The sequence below is a fragment of the Sceloporus occidentalis genome, unplaced genomic scaffold (assembly GCF_023333645.1).
Source record: "Sceloporus occidentalis isolate IW3139 unplaced genomic scaffold, rSceOcc1.0.p SCAF_6, whole genome shotgun sequence".
NCBI lineage: Eukaryota > Metazoa > Chordata > Lepidosauria > Squamata > Phrynosomatidae > Sceloporus > Sceloporus occidentalis.
Window position 1 is genome coordinate 91,542,523 of NW_028316986.1, and position 20,380 is coordinate 91,562,902.

General features: G+C 37.9%; 1 protein-coding gene across 11 annotated transcripts in view; it reads right to left on the minus strand.

Moving 5' to 3' along the window:
* Positions 1–20,380, minus strand: part of EYA4 (EYA transcriptional coactivator and phosphatase 4) — a 166,153-nt gene that overhangs the window by 120,480 nt on the left and 25,293 nt on the right. Inside the window, exon 1 of one of the 11 annotated variants that reach the window (XM_089530343.1) lies at positions 9,405–9,456. The exons of the other annotated variants lie outside the window; for them this stretch is intronic. The gene's annotated coding sequence lies outside the window, so the exon portion shown is untranslated. Of the gene's footprint in view, positions 1–9,404; positions 9,457–20,380 lie in introns of those variants that run through there. 11 annotated transcript variants of the gene reach the window in all.

The following is a 20,380-nucleotide window of genomic DNA, read 5'->3' on the forward strand; positions in this document are numbered from 1 at the left end:
TAGCTATTTCATCTGAATATCAATGGGCCAACTGCCAGAGGCTTAAGGACCCTCTGAAGGTTCAATAGAAAGTAGTTCAATAGAAAGGTTCACAAGAAGGTTCAATAGAAAGTGGTTCAAAATGACAGTGGTGTTACCCTCTTTGGTGTCACCATATGTAGGTGCCCAGAATGGCATGAAACAATGAGCATGCTCAGATGATTCTATTTCTCTCTTCCACTACTAACATTTAACATATCATACTTATAAGTACATATAAAACATCTAATATATTAAAATACAATACATATAAATATAAATAAACAAATAAAACATAAATAAAACATAATACCCTAAAGAATTTTAAAAACCCAAGATGCAGTTCCATATTCATATTGGATTGCAGTCTGAAACACAAAGGTGTTTACTTCTAACTAGGCATGTACTCGATGGAACTGTGATAATCTAAAACAGGATGTGTCATATTTTGCTTCTTTTGCTGTGTTCGATTATTCTAATTTAGGGCTTATTTACACAAATCTGCAAACCATCAGTTTATTTATTAGAAAAAAATAAGGAAAGGAAATCTGTAATCTACTGCAATAAAACTTTTATGTAAAAACCTCTTAACTCTGAATGTTTCTAAGCTGAGAAATAACAACCAGGCTGGACTTTTGAACCTGGGAGGAAAAAAGAATTACAAAAGGGCGATTCCAAAACACAGTTTAAAAACAGCAGAGTTCATATCCGCCTACAAATGATGGGGAATGTGGGCTTTCTAGAAGTTCAACAGCAGTTAGTCTAATGGTCTGGGAATTGTCTTGAGTTTGTGCCAGTACAATTAAGGATCCACACAAAGTTACAGCTTGTCAGTGAACATATTTTTCAGAAGTGTGTTTGCATAGCTAGACTTGCTCAATCAGCCTATGTTTAATTTGGCAAAAGGCAAGAGAGCTGGCACTTTCACATTTGTAGAAAAAATGGAAGAATCTATTGGACTACAGAGAAGCTGCTGGAGCTTCTGAACCTGTCACTGAACGAAACAAATGAAAAAGCTTGAAAAACAACCCACCATTTACCAAACCAACCCAAAAGAGAAACTGAAATGAATCCAATAAACTATCTGAGTTTTTTCCCCAGAAAATAAAAATCCTTTTACCTTTCAGGTATATAACCATTAAAAAAAAAAAGAATATTGGTGTATAAGTCATAAAGGAGAACATGAGAATTTTTTTTCTTGCCTGACTGCTGGCATATATATATAGCCTCCAATTAACTAAATGCTTCAGACCAAAGCTGGGCAGAGTGAAGCAGCATATGGCTCCAAAATCTGTTTTTTTGTGTGGCCCTTGAACCCTCCAAATTTCCTAAACTGCCCTTGTTATGCTTCACATCAAACAGTGAATTGTTCCTCCTGGAAACCTCCAGAAACATCAATTCACTTTTTAAGTAGGTTGTATCTCAACCCTCAGCAACACTTCTGTTGCTTTTTATGGTTTTCTGGTCTTTAGAGCAGTCCATACAGACCCTTCCCCCAGACTGTCCCGTGGGCAAAAATACTGGCCTCAAAGTTTGTTACATTACCCACTTCTGTCTTATATATTTCATTGTAAATTAAATTTCTCTTTTAAGAAAAAAATTCAGCCAATTTCCAATACAATGACCTGTAAAATAAATTTTCCCATGAACATCAATCAAAATAAATATAAACCATTTAAAAAATAAGGTGAGATCTTGCAGTTGCAAAGCCCAAATTTAACAAGTCAACATATAAGCAGACAATTTTATAACCATTACTGGAATATCATATTATAGTCATTGCTGGAAATATCACAAGGTTTTAACAGAGGCATAGTAGTGTGGTGGATTTAAATAAGGGCCAAACTAGGCATTATAGAAAGGAATTAGGTACTTTCCCTCCAACACTATTTAAAGTTAAAACAGGCTCAGCATGGTATGAGGCTGTGGAATAAGCACTTACTGCTGACCAAAAGGTACTAATAGATATGTTCCCCCCCCCCCCCGACAATTTAATCTATCAAATGATTAATTTTGGAATCCTAGCCTCACAAACTATTCTGTATCCTGATGGAAAACACATCACTGCCTAAGCATGTCACGTTTCATCCTTAGTTAACTAGCCACACAAACTTTCCTGTGACTCCTGCCAAAGCCTAGGAAAAGTCATGGTTTGAACATTGAACGACTACTCTGCATATCAAGGTTCAGCTCCCTGTTGGGCCATGAAAACTCCCTCAGTGACCTTGGTAAAGTCACACACTCTCAGATCCAGAAAACCTGGTTGGCTTAGGAAACGTTGAAAGCACGCAACAACAACATGATGTTCGCAATTGCTGCAGGAAGTTGCTGATTTCACTTTACACCCTGTTATGAACTAGCCATCATTGGCAAGCAAAATAATCAGGATACAGGCATAAGAAAACCATTGTCAAATAAGCCATATTCTGTGCTCTCACTAGGGAAGTCTATCCAGACTTGTATCAACAGTCCTACTGTGGGTTCCTGATCATGCAGAGCATTCTTCCTGTGACTCTTAATGTCTAAATATCCAAATATGGATATTTTAAAGAACACAGAAAGAGTCTTACTGGCTCAGACCAGCAGACTATCCAGCCTAACACTATTTAGCACATAAACAGGAAACAAACCCAACAGTACCCTCCTCCCTGCCTTTCCCAGTAACTGATACTGTCTGATAATACATATACAGTCTGCCCTCTTTATCCACGGAGTCAACCACTCATGGCTAGAAAATATTTTATAAAATATATAAATTGTAAAAAGCAAACTTTGATTTTGCCATTTTATATAAATGCACCATTTTAATATGCTGCTGCATTAATGACACTTGAGCATCCATGGATTTTTGTATCCCTGGGGAGTCCTGGAAGTCAATCGCAGTTGATACCAAGGGCCCACTGTAACATGCAGCTATCATGGCAAGTAGGCATTGACATCCTTGCCTTCCATGCTGCAAAAGCAAACAGTTGTTAAACTTAGAAGATTAAGTATTTCACTGTAGAAAGAGGATAATTCAAAGGTTGAAGCAGACTGACTGAGGTAAAAGAGATGACATATATGAGATGAAAAAGCAATACTAGGCCAAGATTTCCAGGTTAGGTCAAGTACTTGGAACTTCAATACCTGAATGAGTGCCTCTTCCTATCTCTCTATAAGCACAGGAGGCCTGGAGCAATGGGGACAATACAGCATGGGAGGACATGAGAGAGAGCCCTGCTATTGTTATTGGTTTTATTTAGATTTCTCCTCGCTTAAACTGGGACTTAAGGAGGCTTAAAAATCAAAATGAGCACAATATGGCTATTGTATGAAGCATACAAAATGACATATTAAAGTAAAATTAATCTATTAACAACATTAAAACATTTTAAACATACAATTCAAAATAATAAAAAGCAATTAAAACAGGTTATTAAAAATAATACAGCATGCTCTTAAAAGCCCTTTTTTAAAAATCATTCTGGCCCATTGTGTCCCAACTATAAAAAAAACTCTCTGCTTGGAGGTCTGATGCAAAATCAAGACAAGGCTTTTTATTAAAGCCTTTAGGATTTAATTTATTTTAAATGTACATGTTGTTGTTATTATTGTTGTTGTTGTGTACCTTCAAATTATTTCTGATTTATGGTGACCCAAGGCAAATCTATCCTGTGGTTTTCTTGGCAAGTTTCTTCAGTGGAGGTTTGTTTGGTTGTAATTGTCAGCTACACCAGTCCAGGCGTCTTCAGGTCACGACAGTTTATAGAAATAAATTTAACAATATTATTTATTTATTTATTTATTTAAGATGAACTTGATATTTGATATGAACTTCCAGCTACAAGGATTGTACAAGGATTTCATTCTGCTGAACATTTTTTTAAAAAACCCTCCCAACTTGTCTGTGAGTCTGTTGCAATTTGTATTTCAGAATCCACCAGCTATGGGTAAGTCTCAAAAATAAGCATATTTGAAAAAAGGGTCTCTCAAATTTGTACTCAAACATATCTTAGGCAAAGGAGATGATGTGTTCAAGCAGGCATACAGTTTCAAACATGTACAAAGCATGAACACATCTAGGAAGAAATTAGCAAAAGAAAGGAAGGGTTCCATCCTATTAAAAAAAAAACATGTCTGCACCCCAAAACTCTGCAACAGAACTAATCATGGGACAGATCTGGACAAAGCAAAGGGAAGAGGTATACAGATGTGGGCTTTTAATTTGGAATTTTTCCAAGTAGAATTACAAAGAAAGGGGAAAAACAGAAATGACAAATGGGGGATACATACAACATTAATGTGAGCTACCCATACATATTAATATACACAGAATCTGGATTTGACAGATGCTCAGATCCCTAACCTCTTGACAGGCTGGGCAATTTGTATTGTACCTCACATTGCACAGTCAACAGCTATCTTGAGTTCATTACACAGCTAGGCTGGCCCCCTCACTATTTGTTTTTCGTCTTCACAGTAAGATATTTTTATTTAAACAGGTATTTGATATACAACTGATATCAGGGTGGTTTTTATGAACAGGTGGTTTTTAGTTATGCTTTCAACTTTCTATATTTTCATCTGATTTTATATTGTGTGTAGATGATTTTAATTGTTTTAAATTTTACTGAGATGTTAAAAATATTATTATCTGTGAGCTGCCTTAGGTCCCCCTTTGCATACAAATGAAATATATAAATAAATAAATAACACAGGTGCTATGAAAACAAATTATAAATTTTCATATACAGTGGTCCCTTGGTATCCATGGACTTGCCATCCACAGATTTAAGTATCTGTGGACAGCAAACAATCCATTGTCCCCAATGGCAGCACATGCACATGGCAGTGCCACTATTAGCAGAAGCCCCTAATTGTCCCCACTGGTGGTGCATGCATGTGGCCATGCTGCCATTGGGAAGAACAGTACTTCACCTGAATGGCCAGTATGCATGCATATACTGACATTGGGGCCAACAGAGGCTTACCTGAGGTCTTATTGTCCCTAACGGCAACGTGGCGGTGTGTGTGTATGCATGTGTGCACCGCCATTGGGGACAACAGGACTTGATCCCACGGATATTGGCATCCATGGGGAGGAGTGTCCAGAACAGATCCCCCATGGATACTGAGGTCCCACTGTAGATAACCAACAGAATTTCATATATATAGGGAATATTTTCTTGTGTTGTCAACTGTCTATACCCAGAAATTGAACATGCAATTGATTTTTTCCCCAAAAAACAAAAAAATCCTTTTTACAACAGCAGATGATACTACAAACATATAGTAGTGCCCATAAGCATGTTCTACCAGAGGAGCCCACATGCCCATTCCCTGGATCCACTTAAAAGCCCTTAAAATAGCATTAGATACAATCCTGTGCACAGATACACTGTTTGAAGTCCCATTTAGGTCAATGAAATTTTGGTATATACTCATGTATAAGTCTAAAAATTTAGGTCAAAAAACTGACCCTAAAAACCTAAGTAGACGTATCCATGGGTCATTATAAGTACTGTATCTTAACTCTTATTTAAAAGAAGGGGCCATCTCCTGATGAAAAGCAAGAGTATAATATGTGAAGCACCAAACTCCTCTACTCTGTCATCTATCCAGTCTTAAGAGTAAGCACAAAGAGTTATGTCTGCTGAATTTTTGTACGTTCTTTGACATTGTTTTGCTTTGCTTCATCTTTTAGATCCTTTGCTATATGCCCCTAAATTTTATCCTTGACTTATCATAGCAAAATCCATAATTTTGGCCCCAAAACTTGCCCTTGACTTATATATGAGGTTTGACTTTGTAGTCGAGTATATATGGTAAGTAATTTACCAGTGCAAGAAATTAGAACCACTATAAATCTAATGGTTCTGAAAGTACCTTTTTTTTCATTAGAAAGACAAATTGTTATGTTTTAAACCCACTCTTTGCTACAAATATCAACTAACACATTATATCTACAAGGTGGTTGTAATTTCTAGTATGACTGAGTTTAGTATCACAAACTAAAAAATAAGTACTATGCTACTGCAGAAGGCTAATAATACTTCATAAAAAGTATTACTGCAGCAATGTAGGTCCTCAATTAGAAACAGCAGACACAGCCTTCATTTATTATTTATGCTGCTTTGTGCCTATGTCAGCTCCTGATTAATAATTAATTTTAATCTCATTATGGGAGATTTTATTACAGACTAATTTAATTAAATGATGAATTGGCTCCCAGATGTCACCATTTGTGTCATCTTTTAAATAAAGCTGACAATGACACAGATTTGCCTGGGGTTTTGTCCCAAATGAAAAAGGAGCATAACCCAACTGATGCAACATTTTACCAGTAAATCATGCAAAGGATCCCCCACTATTGAAATATCCAAATAAAAATACAGACACAGATGCTGGATATAGCAGTTTCACATTTTTAATTCAGAGGGTCAGTAAAACAATACCTTTCATAAGAACCAATCTATACGCCCAATGCTGAATTGCAAATGTTTGGATTACAAACAACTTTGTGTCTAGCTGGATGTTCAGGACAAAGAGGGGAAAATAGAAGATTTGGTACTGTAGCACGGTGTTAAGCCCTTACATGCAGATTTTTTTTCAGAGGTAAGATGGTAATTGATGGCTGTAAACTTAGTTAGTACTATTCCATGTGTCAAGGTTTCAAGTTACACAAAGGCATTCTGGGACAGAGAAGCAATGAAGGGCCCCCTTTGAAGTTATAAATATCAGTAGTAAGCATTGCCTTTCTCTAATACTGATTAGAATTTACAAATCCCCTCCAAATAAAACAGAATGTAATATTTGTAATTTTTCCCCAGTTTTTCTTAACAAAACTTCAAATAGGATTTCATGTTCTTTAGAAACAATCAACAGTGATGTGTATTACAGAATGTTCTGCTTTAATTTTATGAATAATCACTGGGCCATTTCACATTCAAATTCAAGCTTCATGCAAAAGCAACTGTAACTACTTTAACAAGGATGAACAGCAAAAAGAAGTCTAGAAGTAATCTCTACTAAATTGGATTAAGGACTACTGATGGAGGTAAGTGGGGTGTTCTAATAAGAGGAAGAAATATCACCTACCCTAAGAACCTATAAAATGTAGCAGCATTCATTCATATAGCTTGCCTACATAAGTATGCACAAACAAACACACTAATGCTGAAATCTATGTTACACATCGCCTTTGAATAGCAATGCACAATGCAATATATAGCCATTGTCAGCACAGCAAAATTACCTATAATGCTTTCACAGTCTGACAGCTTAATATTTTTAAAAAATTTTAAAAAGACAAAAAAAGACAAGGCTTCTTATACCTTTCAATTATCTAATTTGATTTAACTATATTGGTATTCAAAATTTCACTATTTTTGCATTCCAGAGCTAGCATTCTAAAATATAGATGGGGAGCTTAAAACTCATAGTAGAATCGTGATATCTAGACAAACTATTCAAACTTTTCTCTACTGTTTTTCAATAGAGCTGTAACATTAGATTCCACCATTGTTGCTGTACCTTGTAGACAGCAAACACTGTTACAGGCTGAGTAGCAATCACTTACTGGTGATACAAATGGTTGCCAATTCAAGATGTAGGTAACTTTATAGGACAATTACCAGCCTTAACAAAGTTGCTAGCAGTGAGAAAGTTACCAAGAGACTTGTGAAGATCAACTTATTAGCCATCGAAACAATGGCTAAATTTTATTTGTAAGCCAAAATTGAGTTTCATTTCATAAAAAGAAACAATGAAGCACCACTAATTCATTTATATCTCTCTTAAATAAAAACTGCAAATGCATGTGTTTTTAGTACCATCATCATCTGTACCTGTCTTAAGACTGAACCATAATGTACAGAAGTATCTATTTGCTATCAAAATGAATGTATTATTTGCAGCACAATATATGTACACTCTACAGAAAGTAGACTTGGGCTGGTACAGACTGGTGCTATGCGCCAGCCTGGGCTGATTTTAGGGTCCCATAGGGCTGGGCTTCCATATGTGCACAGCCCTACTTTTGGCACCCATGTGCCATCTTGCCATGCCCTCATCCACACAGGGCACGTGACAATGGCGCTCGTCAGAAGCGGCATTGTCATGGCATGCAAGCACCATTATGAAGCCCTTAAAAAGAAGCTGCCTAGAGCAGCTTATTTTTAGGGAGTGCGTCGGTGCTGTGCCATGCGACTGGTGCAGTACTCACAAGGGGCAAAAACGACGATGGGCATCTGTATTCCCCCCTTGGAGAGTTAAAGAAGACTTATCTTCAGTTAATGTATATACAGGACTGCAGCTTTAACTAATTAGTATTTTTATATTAATATACAGAGCCCTTATTGAAGCCACCTAAGCTACAAATTGTCAGACTATCTGGAAGTGAATTTCCATGAAATAATTGTGTGTTGTGTGAAGCACTACTTTCTTTTCTTAAATCTACTGTTAATTAGTAGATCCATATACTGTATAGAACATATCACCACTACTACTGCAAAAGTAAACCAATGCATTAGAAGACTCCACACTAGGATGCAATAAGACACAGAGAAAAATTATATTTAACCACTTTTTCCATACAATAAATAATTGTATAAACCTCTATTTTGTTCACCCTTATTTGCCTTTTTCCTGAAGTAAAAAAGTTTCAAGTGAGGTTGTACAGATTAGTGTAAAATGAGACATATTAAGACAAATAAATATTCATCTAACTTCAAATATAAACTGATGGGCTTGAATGGGCAGTGGTTATCTACAAAAGAGCTCTTATAGATGTGGCAAATGGTACTATTAAAATGTTTACACAGTATATAACAGTAGTAAGGAAGACGTAAATTCCATGCTAGACATTATTAGAAAATGATCCAACATTAGGTTAGAAACTGTGAACGTGATCAAAAATAAAAACTGCCACAACTGTAATGCGCTTATCAAAATCAGTAGTGTAACACACAGTATACTGTGAACAGTGGTAATTGTCAAATATAAAAAATGGTTTTGGAAAAAGGGGGACACAATCAGATGCATTGATATAATGCAGATTACTGTAAAGTGGCATTATTTTTTCCCAACACTCATGGTCATTTCAGGAAAACTTCAAATTTAATTTGTGAATCCAAGATTTTTGTTTTGTTTTGTATTTTAGTTCACTCAACACAAGATAGATGATACCCTTTAAACGTTAACTCATGTGTTTAAGACAGGGTAACAGCATAATGAACTCTCATAGAGCCAAACTTCATGCTGGAAAGAAAAGCTCAGTCAATGTTAACATATACTAACATACTAGAAAACATTTTTATTTTGGTTTAAGCTGACAGAAGATTATGGCCTAAATGTTTCAACTAGAGCAAACCAGCTGAATCAATGGAAAACAAAAACTCTTCCCTCACCTGTGATTTTTGGTTCTGGTTCAGTGAAGGTAGCCAACTGGCAAGGTGTGACACTTGGATTCTCTGAGGCTGAGGCAGGATCCAGTCTTCTTCCAGGATGAGACAGTGCCTCCTTCCAAGAGTGCCCACTGAGATGTCCAACAACACTATAGGCCAGGAAGAACCCAATCAGAGTTGTGGTGTTCACCCTCCAATCAACTTCCATTGGTTTCCTGAACTGAAAAGAAAGGAGCCTTCTCTAAATCTATCCCTGACTTGGAAAGGCTAGGGAAAACACCCAGATGTTCTTGTATATCACTGCAGTGGAGACATATCTAGAGGCTAAAAGGGTACAGATAATACCAGAAGGGTTGGTCTTGTTCAACTTTCAAGTGATCTGCTAGCGGAAAGTAGGGCTAGACAGGCCCTGTTACAAAAGGTATGACTGGCAGTGAATTGGCAGTTAACACACTCCAGGAGTGAGAAGTGGGGGTGCTTTGACTATGGTCCCCTCTTCCCTGATTTTCTGGATGATCTCAGATATCAGGGTTAGATGATAGTCATCTGACTTTTTGTGCCTCAAGGCAAATCATTTCAGATTTTTCTTCTTTGTCAACATGAAAAGACCCATTATGTGCAGACCCAGCTACTCTCAGAATTTGAAGAGTAGCCTCCTGGGTCTGTGCTCTGACAATTGTATCATTCAGTCTGGACAGAAAGTCTGGATTGGAAATTTTTCATGCAGATGAAGGTTATATGGTGCAGGGTCTATTGGAAAGAATTGTGTTGTTTAACCAGCTCTTGCCCTGTTTCTTCAGATATGCTCTGTGGTTGTGTTGTCCAGAAGAGGCAGGTTATTGTCCTACTTTCAAGCAAGTTGATGATCTCCCTATTTGGATTGTATCCCATCCCATCAGGCAGATATCTGTGCTTAAGGTAGTTCAACGGGGCTCCTGTACAGGAGTGCCCTTGGGACGGTCAGGTCCAAAAACAGAATGAGTGGCAGACGTCATCCAGGAGAGTAACTCTAAAGTTCAATTCAGTGAGCTCTCTTGATTAGAGAGAAAGAATATTTGGAAAGACCTCAAGTAGCCTGTTTCAAGATGGCAGCCAGGTTTAGGACAGGCAGGGATGGTGCTTCCACTGATCTCTGGGCTAGTTAAATAATAAAAGTGTTGACACTCAACATGCTCTATGTGACAGAGGCTAGTGTTGTGTGAGGGCAAGTGCATCAGAGATCATCTAAAAAAGGGTGCACCAATTTCCCTTCATATCTTAAAACCACCACTGGAGCCATAAGAGTTGGTTTCTTCTATTGTCTCAAGTGTCTAGTTGTTGGGCCCCCATAAGAAGATGAGAAAAATGTTAGCCAAACACTCACTTCGACATCTAGGGGCTTTCATTCATGCCAAGCTGATTTTCTTACTTTATGCAATGCTGTCTGGGTTGGATTTCCACTTGTGTTTGTTCTTGTTGGATCATCTATGCATGCTTTCTTGGGATCATAGCTGGGGGAGAAACTGGTTGGAGAACCTGGGAAACTGGTAAATCTTAGGGAGAAGTAAGTAGAATATCGACAAAAGGAGTGCTCTTTGCCTCCTTCTCCTGCTGGTTAGGTGTACAGTATCATGCTTGGCAGTCTACTTATGCCTTTTCTTCAAAATATCCTTGATCAGACTTAGCATACTTCACAGTTGGAGAGCTATAGTGAACCAGTCAAAGGCAAAACAGAGAGCTTTGCAGTTATGTTGGTCATATGGGCAGCTCATTCCTATTTGAGTTCAAGAGGACCTTTGAGATTCAGGCCATGGGCTCTTCTATTTCAGGAACTATTAGGGACTGCAAATGCCTTGCAGAAGCACATACAATTTTTCAGAGGAGCAACAATTAGCTTCTGTAATTTTTCTCCCTGCCTTCTCCCCTACCCTCTTTTTTTTTTTTTAAACTGGAAGAGGATCAGAGTGAGCCCATGATCTGCTCTGATTTGATAGACACAGAAAGAAGAAATTGCACTGTTTGGGAGGCCTACTTCCTCCTGGAAGACTAGGTTCTACTTCAAATATAGAGAAAGCAGGTAACAAGGCTCATTTCATACTAGTTAGTTTACTCTATGGATCTGAACGAGGACAAATAATCTGAAGCCTTGTTAATTTTAATAACAGTTGTTCACACAGCCATGATTCAGTCTTAAGATAAATTCTAAAGTCCCACTTCAGATAGGGCCACTAACTGCAGATAAGAACTCAGCATAAAAGCAATTACTAAAAAAAACTCACTTGTATTTCATTGTATCTTAGATGTGGCTATTAATTCCAGATACATGGCGAAAAGCTAACATCATTTTAATACACAAAGAGGTGAGGAATAAAAGAAAAACTCAAAATTACAGACCAATCTCGCTACTTAATAGAGATTATACAATATATACAGCAATCCTTGCAGAAAGATTGAAGAAAGTACTCACAGCTACAATTCACACTGATCAATCAGGCTTTTTATAAAAAAGAGAATTGAAATAAAATATTAGGGCAGTGATAGATGCAATAGAATATTATGAAAGACAAAACAAGAAGAAAGCTGTGTTTATATTCGTAGATGTGGAGAAAGCCTTCAGTAAGGTCAAGTGAGACTGTATGTTGAAGATATTTAAAAGAATGAAGCTAGGGGGAAATTGTTTGAATTGGATAGAACAAATTTATCATAACCAAATAGTAAAATAGCAATCAACAGGGAAAAAACATGAGAGATTAAAATTCAAAAAGGTACTTGACAAGGATGCCCTTTATCACCTCTACTATTCACCACAGTATTAGAAATACTGAATAAAGGCATATGGGAAGACTCAGAAATACAGGGACTTAAAATAAAAGAATACAAATTGCGAGCCTTTGCAGATGATGTGGTGGTAATTGTGGAAGATCCACTAAATGGAACTGGAATATTAATCAACAGAATGGTTGAATTCCATAGATTCTCTGGATTTAAAATAAATAGAGAAAAAACAACTATCATAACAAAGAATATTACAAAGGCAGAAGAAGAAGAAACTGAAAAGAGATTAGGCAGTAAAATTATGAAGAAGGTGAAGCATCTTGGAATTTGGATTACAAAAAGAAATCCTGATCTTTTTGAAAACAATTATAAAATCTTATGGAAGACAATAAAAACAGATATGGAAGATTGGACTAAACTACGACTAATGCTACTAGGAAAAATCGCAGCAATAAAAATGACAGTACTTCCAAAGATAAATTTCTTGTCTCAGAATATCCCAATCATAACTAATAAAAATCAATTGATCAGTGGCAAAGAGATCTTAAAAATGTCATATGGGCAGACCACAAACCAAGAATTAAATGGAAGACCTTAACAGTTAAAGTTGGAAATGGTGGTTGTAATGTCCCTAATTTAAGACTGTATTACTATGCAAGTACATTCATGGGGGTGTCAAACTGGATCAAATCAGAAAATGAAAGAGTATTAACATTGTAGACATTCCAGGAAAACCAAGCTAGGAAACCCAAGAAGTGCATGAAAATTCAGCAAATTTGATTAGCCAGCTGGCTTCAGAGCAATATTTTCCAAAGGTCTGAAGCCCTGATCGGCAGGTAACATACCTTTTCACAGGGATTCAAACAAAGACCTTCCAAGCTATACATTGATTGGTACATATAATTAAACATAGGAAGCCCTTGTTCACTGATTGGTTACACAAAATATACATTTTGAAGCCCCACATGAGCATCACCAACAATCTCCTTATCAGGACTGTTTTCACTCACTGTCCCACGGCATTCCAGCATTCTTTATTTTGGGCAAATACAGACATCCAGGCAGTATCTGGGGCAATAAACAGGCCCTGAATGACATGAAGAGCCATGAAGATGTCTCTTTGACCTGTGCTGTTATCTGTTACAAAAACAGTCCTTTCCCTTTATTTTAGCTATTAAAACATTTGCTATTTTTCTATTACTTTTATTGATTTTTGCCCTCCTCAGAAGGTACAGTAAAGCAGAAGTCCACAAAGGTTTTGAAAACAATTTTATAAGGAAGTCATTACTAATAAATTTGATCAAATTAAAAAAGAAATTTTATAGAAGAATTCCTGGTTGGATATCACTGCAAGAAGCCTTCCAAGGAAGGTGGAAACAGTTACACAAATGGTTGCGATAAGAAGACATATTAACAAGACATCAGAAGAAACAGATTAATATAAAATTAATGGAAGAATTAGAGAGGATGGTCTACAAATTGTATTGGTTCTCATATTTACAACCAAAAAAAAGGTCCAAAGTGGATATCAACCTGGAGGGATTCGAAGAAGTAAAAAATGAACTAGATAAAATCATATTTAGCCAAGAAGGGGGGGGGGGAGGGACCATCAAGATTATATAACTTACTTCTAGAGAGAGAGTTGGAAAGTGAACAAATCCAGGAAACAATGATCCAATGGACAAAAGATATTGGAAAGAAAATCGAATTGGAAAATTTAAAGAAAGCAAGGAGAAAGACCCCAAAAATCACCTATGCACAGAACCTAAAAGAAAACTTCTAACACCACAAAAATTTTCAAACACATATAAGACTCGACAAGATAAATGTTGGAGATGTTAAAAAAACAAAACATTTCCATATGTGGTGGAAATGTGAAGAAATCAAGACATTTTGGGGGGAAATAACATGACAATAAGCAATATATATAAAGTAAACTTTAAGATGACACCTGAACTGTGCTTGCTAAATATGACAAATAATTTGCCAGAAAAGATTGATAAGGAATATTGGAGAATAACACTCTGCATGATAACCTCAGCTAGGATATTATGGGCAAAATATTGGCAATCGGAAAAATACCATCGATTGACAAATGGTTATTGAAACCAGCCGACATGTGTGAAATGGATAAACTAACAGCTAAATTAAACAATAAAGAGCTGAATGTTATTGAAAAAGAATGGAAACCCATTCTAAATTATGCAAAAGGAAATGGGAAATTTAGACAAATAAGAATATAAGGGGGAAATAATCATAAAGAGTTGAGCTTTATGGATTTTATAAACTGTTGAAACTCTGAAATGACAGGAAAATCAGAAATTGAGAATACAGAGCTAAACAAATGTTATTTAAAGCCAAATGAAGTAGAATTTTAAAAAGTACTTAAAGTTGTCACTTTTTTTCAAATTTTGTTATGCATAATGAAATGGACATTATTTTGAAATATGCAAAGCTGTCAAACTGAATCTGTATAGATAGGTTTTATTAACAATAAAAACATTTAAGAAAAATAAAACCAATTACTAAAAACTGTCATTTGTATTTCATCTGCATCTTAGATGTGGCTGTTAATTCCAGATGGGTCAGCTGCAAATGGAATGACAAACTGGAGAAATGAGCTGACCAATGTTGTTGTGCGAAACTAGTCTAGGCCCTCTATATATCCAATATTGACAGGAATCTGACAAATCTATATACAATGAGGTACTAAACATCCTTTTCCCATTTCCAACCAGCATGGCTAATGGTCAGGAACGAATGGAATTGTAATGCAACAAAATCTTTCTTCAGTATGTAACATGTCAGGATCTAGTTTTTGATGTTAATAGTTACTCCAGTAATGCAGAAAGAAATGATGCATAAGAATTTAGATCTGGTCATGTCAAGCAGCACTCTACATGCACTTAATTGTATCAGTTTTCATAGCTCCTTTTCTAAAAACGTTTATTTTTCATTCTAGTGTCATTCTTAGACAATGGCAATACTAAGACATTAAAAGAAAAAAGAGCCATGGAACCATTATTTTATTGAATCTGAAAATTTAACAAATTTACTGGCCCGCAATTCTTACTTAAATACAAGTTGATAATACAACTTCCTGGGGAAAAAAAACAACACATATTTTGTTCAACTGGAATGTAAATTCCGCTAAAAATTCAAATTACCAGGAAAGGTTCAAGATTTCTTATCACAGTATTTTGAGAATCCATGAAAATGACAAATACTTTAAAAGTATATTTTCATTACTTATTTTAAATTTACCTTTGCAGAAAATACATGACAATGTACATAAAGCCGACATAATAAAGTTCAATATTCACAAATCAGACAACAGCAACCTGAAAAACTTTAACACCAGCAAAACATAGGGGCAAAACAGATTGCCCGAAAGGGCCGCTCCGGGAGCGTGTGAGGCACACTCATATCAGGGCCATGGCAGTTGCATGCGCCCAGCCCTCATTCAGGCTGCCACAACAGTCCACAACCATCCTGCCAAAAAGGAGCTTTTTCCACTCCATTTTGGGCTGGTTTTAAAGAGCCCTTCCCAAGGCAGCTTCTGGCCATGTTTGGGGTGTGCAGTTATGCATGCCTCACCCCCAATGCGGCATGATGGTAGCCCATTTGGACTGTATGAGGCCACGGAGAGGTCAAAATTATTAAAAGGGCTTTTTAATAAAACTGCCTTCACAGCCCATCAAAAAACAGAAATGGGGGGGGGGGGGGGAGACATACCCTCCTGGCGTATGATTCTATATCTCAGGAGTTACAACCTCTCTCCTGGGAATAAATCCAATGTATGTGGGTCATGAGAGAGAACCTCCAATATGAAACTAAAGTCCCAGGCATTCTCACATGGAGTGGGGGCAGAGGGAAAATGCAGTTCCTGACATAGCATCACTAGGGTTGGCATCACCTGGTTGACAATTCATGGTGTCAAACCCACTCACCCCCATTGACCTCCTCCCATATCACACCATACAGAATTCTTCATTATTATTTTTTATAGTAACATTACTCATAAATCATAATTCCCGTATTTCACTCAATGTAATTGCAATACAATTGTCTTTTGCTATCCATGAGGGATCCATTCTGGACATACCCCCACAGCCATGCGGAGAGCAAAAAATGCTGGACCTTAAGTCCCGTTCTTTTCAATGGGTGAACGCACCGACTTGCTCTGCCACATGTGCACACACCCCTTAAAAAAGCTGGGGCTTGCTGTCTGTGGAAGCTCAAACTGGCAGATGGCAAGCCCACAATTGGCACAGGCATACTGTAAACATGACATAAACAATTATATCTTTAATTTACAACATCATATGCACAGCCTAAATGTATTTACATGTATGCTGTTTCACATCGGTAAGTGTAATAGAAATATACTTGCTATTGCTATTCACGTGGTTAAAGGGACAATTTAAAATATATATATATTTTAAAAAATAAACAAATTATAAGTTCCTTAAAAACCTGTGACCTCTCCTTTCTCTCTCACTGATCCTCACCCTGCTAACACAATTTTAGCATTTTAAATGGATACAGGTGAACACCACAGCCCATTTCTGTCAAAAGGCAGATGTTTGGGGAGCAGTGGTGTCACCCCCCCCTTTTAGGGTGTCACCTGGTGTGGTCCACACCCCCTGAAACCTCTTAGTGATGCCCATGGTCCCTGAGACAGTCTTATCCTATGCCTTGTATTGGGCTTGAGGGGGGGAAAGCTAAAAAAGAAGTCAACAAGAGATTGAGAATAATCTTGTGAAAAAGGCAACTCCTGACACCTTAATTTTTGCTCAACCACAGTTTGTAAATTTCAAGAGCAACCCCATGCAGTATATTGCAATAATCCAAGAATAAAAATAACATAACAATAATTTGAAGATATGAATAAAAACTATGAAAAACTATGAAAAGGCATCAGCATGTATGTCCATTATACAAATATACTTTATTCAATCTAGTCTTCATCCAATGACAACTAAATGATAAAGATGATTCACAATTTAACCCAGATGTAAATTAACAGCAAGCTACAGATATCTACAACTAATTTCAGGGTCTTAAGTGTGGCTAGGCTTGCCATTTCCCGCCTGGGGGCGGGACTTTCCCAGTTTGGGGCGGGTCCGCACGGTCCCGCCCCGGTTTGGTCCCACCCCTGGGATTGCCCCCGCCCGCGGGCGAGATATGGCAAGCTAAGGGAGGCTTTCCCTCGCAGCTTGGGCTAAGGCCTGCAGGGAAAGCCTCCCTGAAGGGGAGGAGTCCCTCCCTGTTTGGGCTCCGCCCCCCGCCGAGGGTGGGGCCCAGGCTGAGAGGGAAAGCCTCCTTGAAGGGGAAGAGTCCGTCCCTGCTTGGGCTCCGCCCCCGCTGAGGGCGGGGCCCAGGCTGAGAGGGAAAGCCTCCTTGAAGGGGAAGAGTCCGTCCCTGCTTGGGCTCCGCCCCCGCTGAGGGTGGGGCCCAGGCTGAGAGGGAAAGCCTCCTTGAAGGGGAAGAGTCCGTCCCTGCTTGGGCTCCGCCCCCGCCAAGGGCAGGGCCCAGGCTGAGAGGGAAAGCCTCCAAGGCTCCTATTCAAATGTAGGGCACCAAAAAATGTGTCCTACATTTGAAAATTTTGTCCTACATTTGTCCCGGTTTGGAGGTCCTGATGAATGGCAACCCTAAGTGTGGCTGAGCCAATTTCTTTTATCATTTAATGAATCAAGGATGATGAAAAAAAATGACAAAAATTCCCATTTCATGATGGATTTCAAAAGGACCAGCAATCTAATCCTTTGTTTAAATCAGTAAGTGTGCTGGGATCAAATGACAAAATAATATGCAATGAAACAGAGAAAAAGTCTTAAGATGTTAAAAATGAGAAGAAGGCTTGTTTGTTGAAAAAGCCCAAAGAATTCCAGCCAATTAATTGTTCTGTGACCTTCTTCATAGCAACAATAGAATAACATCTACACAGATCTCTTACAAATCTTTTCCAAATTCTGTTAAGTGATAGGTGGTCAATTATAATTTGTCAACTTTATTCCATTACTCTACAAATGGATGCCAGACTTGTTTATTTTAACACAGTATTTAGTTTTTAATTTGTCTTTTCTCTTCTACATGGTAATTTTATCTATTCCTCTATTTAATTGTTATTATCTTAGAGTGTACGCCTTGGGCAGGCTTTTATATACTCCTTAATTTTACCAACTTTGTACAGCGCTGTGTATAATTACAGTGCTCTAGAAATAAAGTTTAATAATAATAATAGTAGTAGTGGTATCTCTAATTAATGGAATATCAGTCACTACTGCTCCACAAATCAGGAATAGTGAATGGTGAATTAGTGTATGGTGAATAGCCACCTTGTTGTCCTTCTGCCTGAACTCCTGCCAGCAACCACAACACAGCAGATCCTTCAAATACTACCACTGCTGGGGAAACTCCTCCTAAGGAATCTGGATGCACTGTCAGCTCTCTTTACATGCTGTATCAACACCCAATTCCAAAATAACAACAAATCAAGTGGCATGTCATACTTGATCTGCCATCACCCACTCACTTCCTAGCCTTCCACAACCATTTTCCTATCTGGAAAACAAAGAAGCTCGCACCTAGGTTACATCACTACCATTCCCAGACACTTAACTATAGAGTACTTAGTTTCCCATCCAAATGAGAAGAACTAAGAATAGAAATAAAATAGCAAAATTAAAAAAGAGAGATCTGGATGGATTGGACAAAAGGATATTATCATTTTATAAACTGATATGCATAAAGAAAACAAAAGTAATAACTACAGAGTATTTGCATGAATACAACCTAGATAATGAGGGAATTGAAATACTTAAAGATTCCCTATACCTTAGATCAAATAAACACTGATCAGAATGGATACTGGAGTGAAGAAATCAGAAGAAGAATAGAAATGGGAAGGGCCGCTGTGAAGGAACTAGACAAGATCGTAAAGTGTAAAGATATATAACCGAACACTGAAGTTAGAATTGTCCAAGCCACTGTATTCCCCATTACCATGTACAGATGTGAGAACTGGACAGTGAAGAAAGTGGTTAAGAAGAAAATCAACTCATTTGAGATGTGGCTCTGGAGAAGAGTTGTGCAGATGCTGTGGACAACCAAAAAGACAAACAAATGGGTGTTTGAACAGCTCAAACTTGAACTCTCCCTGGAAGCCAAGAGGACCAAATTGAGGCTGTCATACTTTGGCCACATCGTAAGAAGTAATGAACCATTAGAAAATATGATAAAGCTTGGAAAGGAAGAAGGCAGTAGAAAGAGAGGAAGACTGCATGTCAGATGCCTAAACTCAATCAGGGAGGTCATGGGCCTAAACGTGCAGAGAGGTTGAGAACAGGGTTCTTGGAGGCATCTCATTCACAGAGGTTGCCATGAGTTGCCATTCACCAGGGCACCCCATTCACCAGGGCACCTCATTGGGTTGCCATGGGGTCATCCCAAAGGCAGTTAACAATAACAACACTAATGCTGGGAATACTAGATGTTAGGGATGCTATAGAGCAGTATGATGTAGTACATAAAGAATACAAAAGACTAAGCAGCTGCCCCTTCCCCCTCCCAGCACCAAGAAATGGGAAGACACCAGCAAAGTAGTTATGTACAGAAGGCAGAGATGGAAAATGGAAAAAATAGTGCTGATGATGAGTTGTGTTTGTGCAGCAGGGAAGACGGAAGTTGCCCATGAGATTGGAAAGAGGAGAAAGTAGGGGTAGTAGAGCCATACCAGCTTGGGGGGATGCCCAAGTGTCCACCTTCCTGTCTTCTGTGGGAAGTATAGAAAGGAGAGAAGTTCCTACAAAGGAAAGGGGGAAATGCAAAAGAGGTGCTGACTGTGATGAAATGTCATGTAGCTTGTCGCCTCATATATACCCCACTCTCTTTCATGCCAGCATTCTTTGAAGATACCAGCCACAGATGCTGGCAAAACATCAGGAATAAACTCTTCTAGAACATGGCCACATAGCCCGAAAAACCCACAAAAAACTATGTCTCCTCAGTGCTTCTAGTTCAGACCAAATTGCACTCCTGGTCGGGGTAGGTGAAAGGGTGGATTGTATCACTGTTTTTTGTAGTATTTTTAACATTTTATTTTCTCTAAAGGAGCTTAGTGGAACAAAGGAGGTTTTGGGACCACATGGAGCCCACAGTTTGCCCAGCTCTGGTACTGTGGACCCCTACTTTAGACAAGAAATAAAGAGATGTATTAG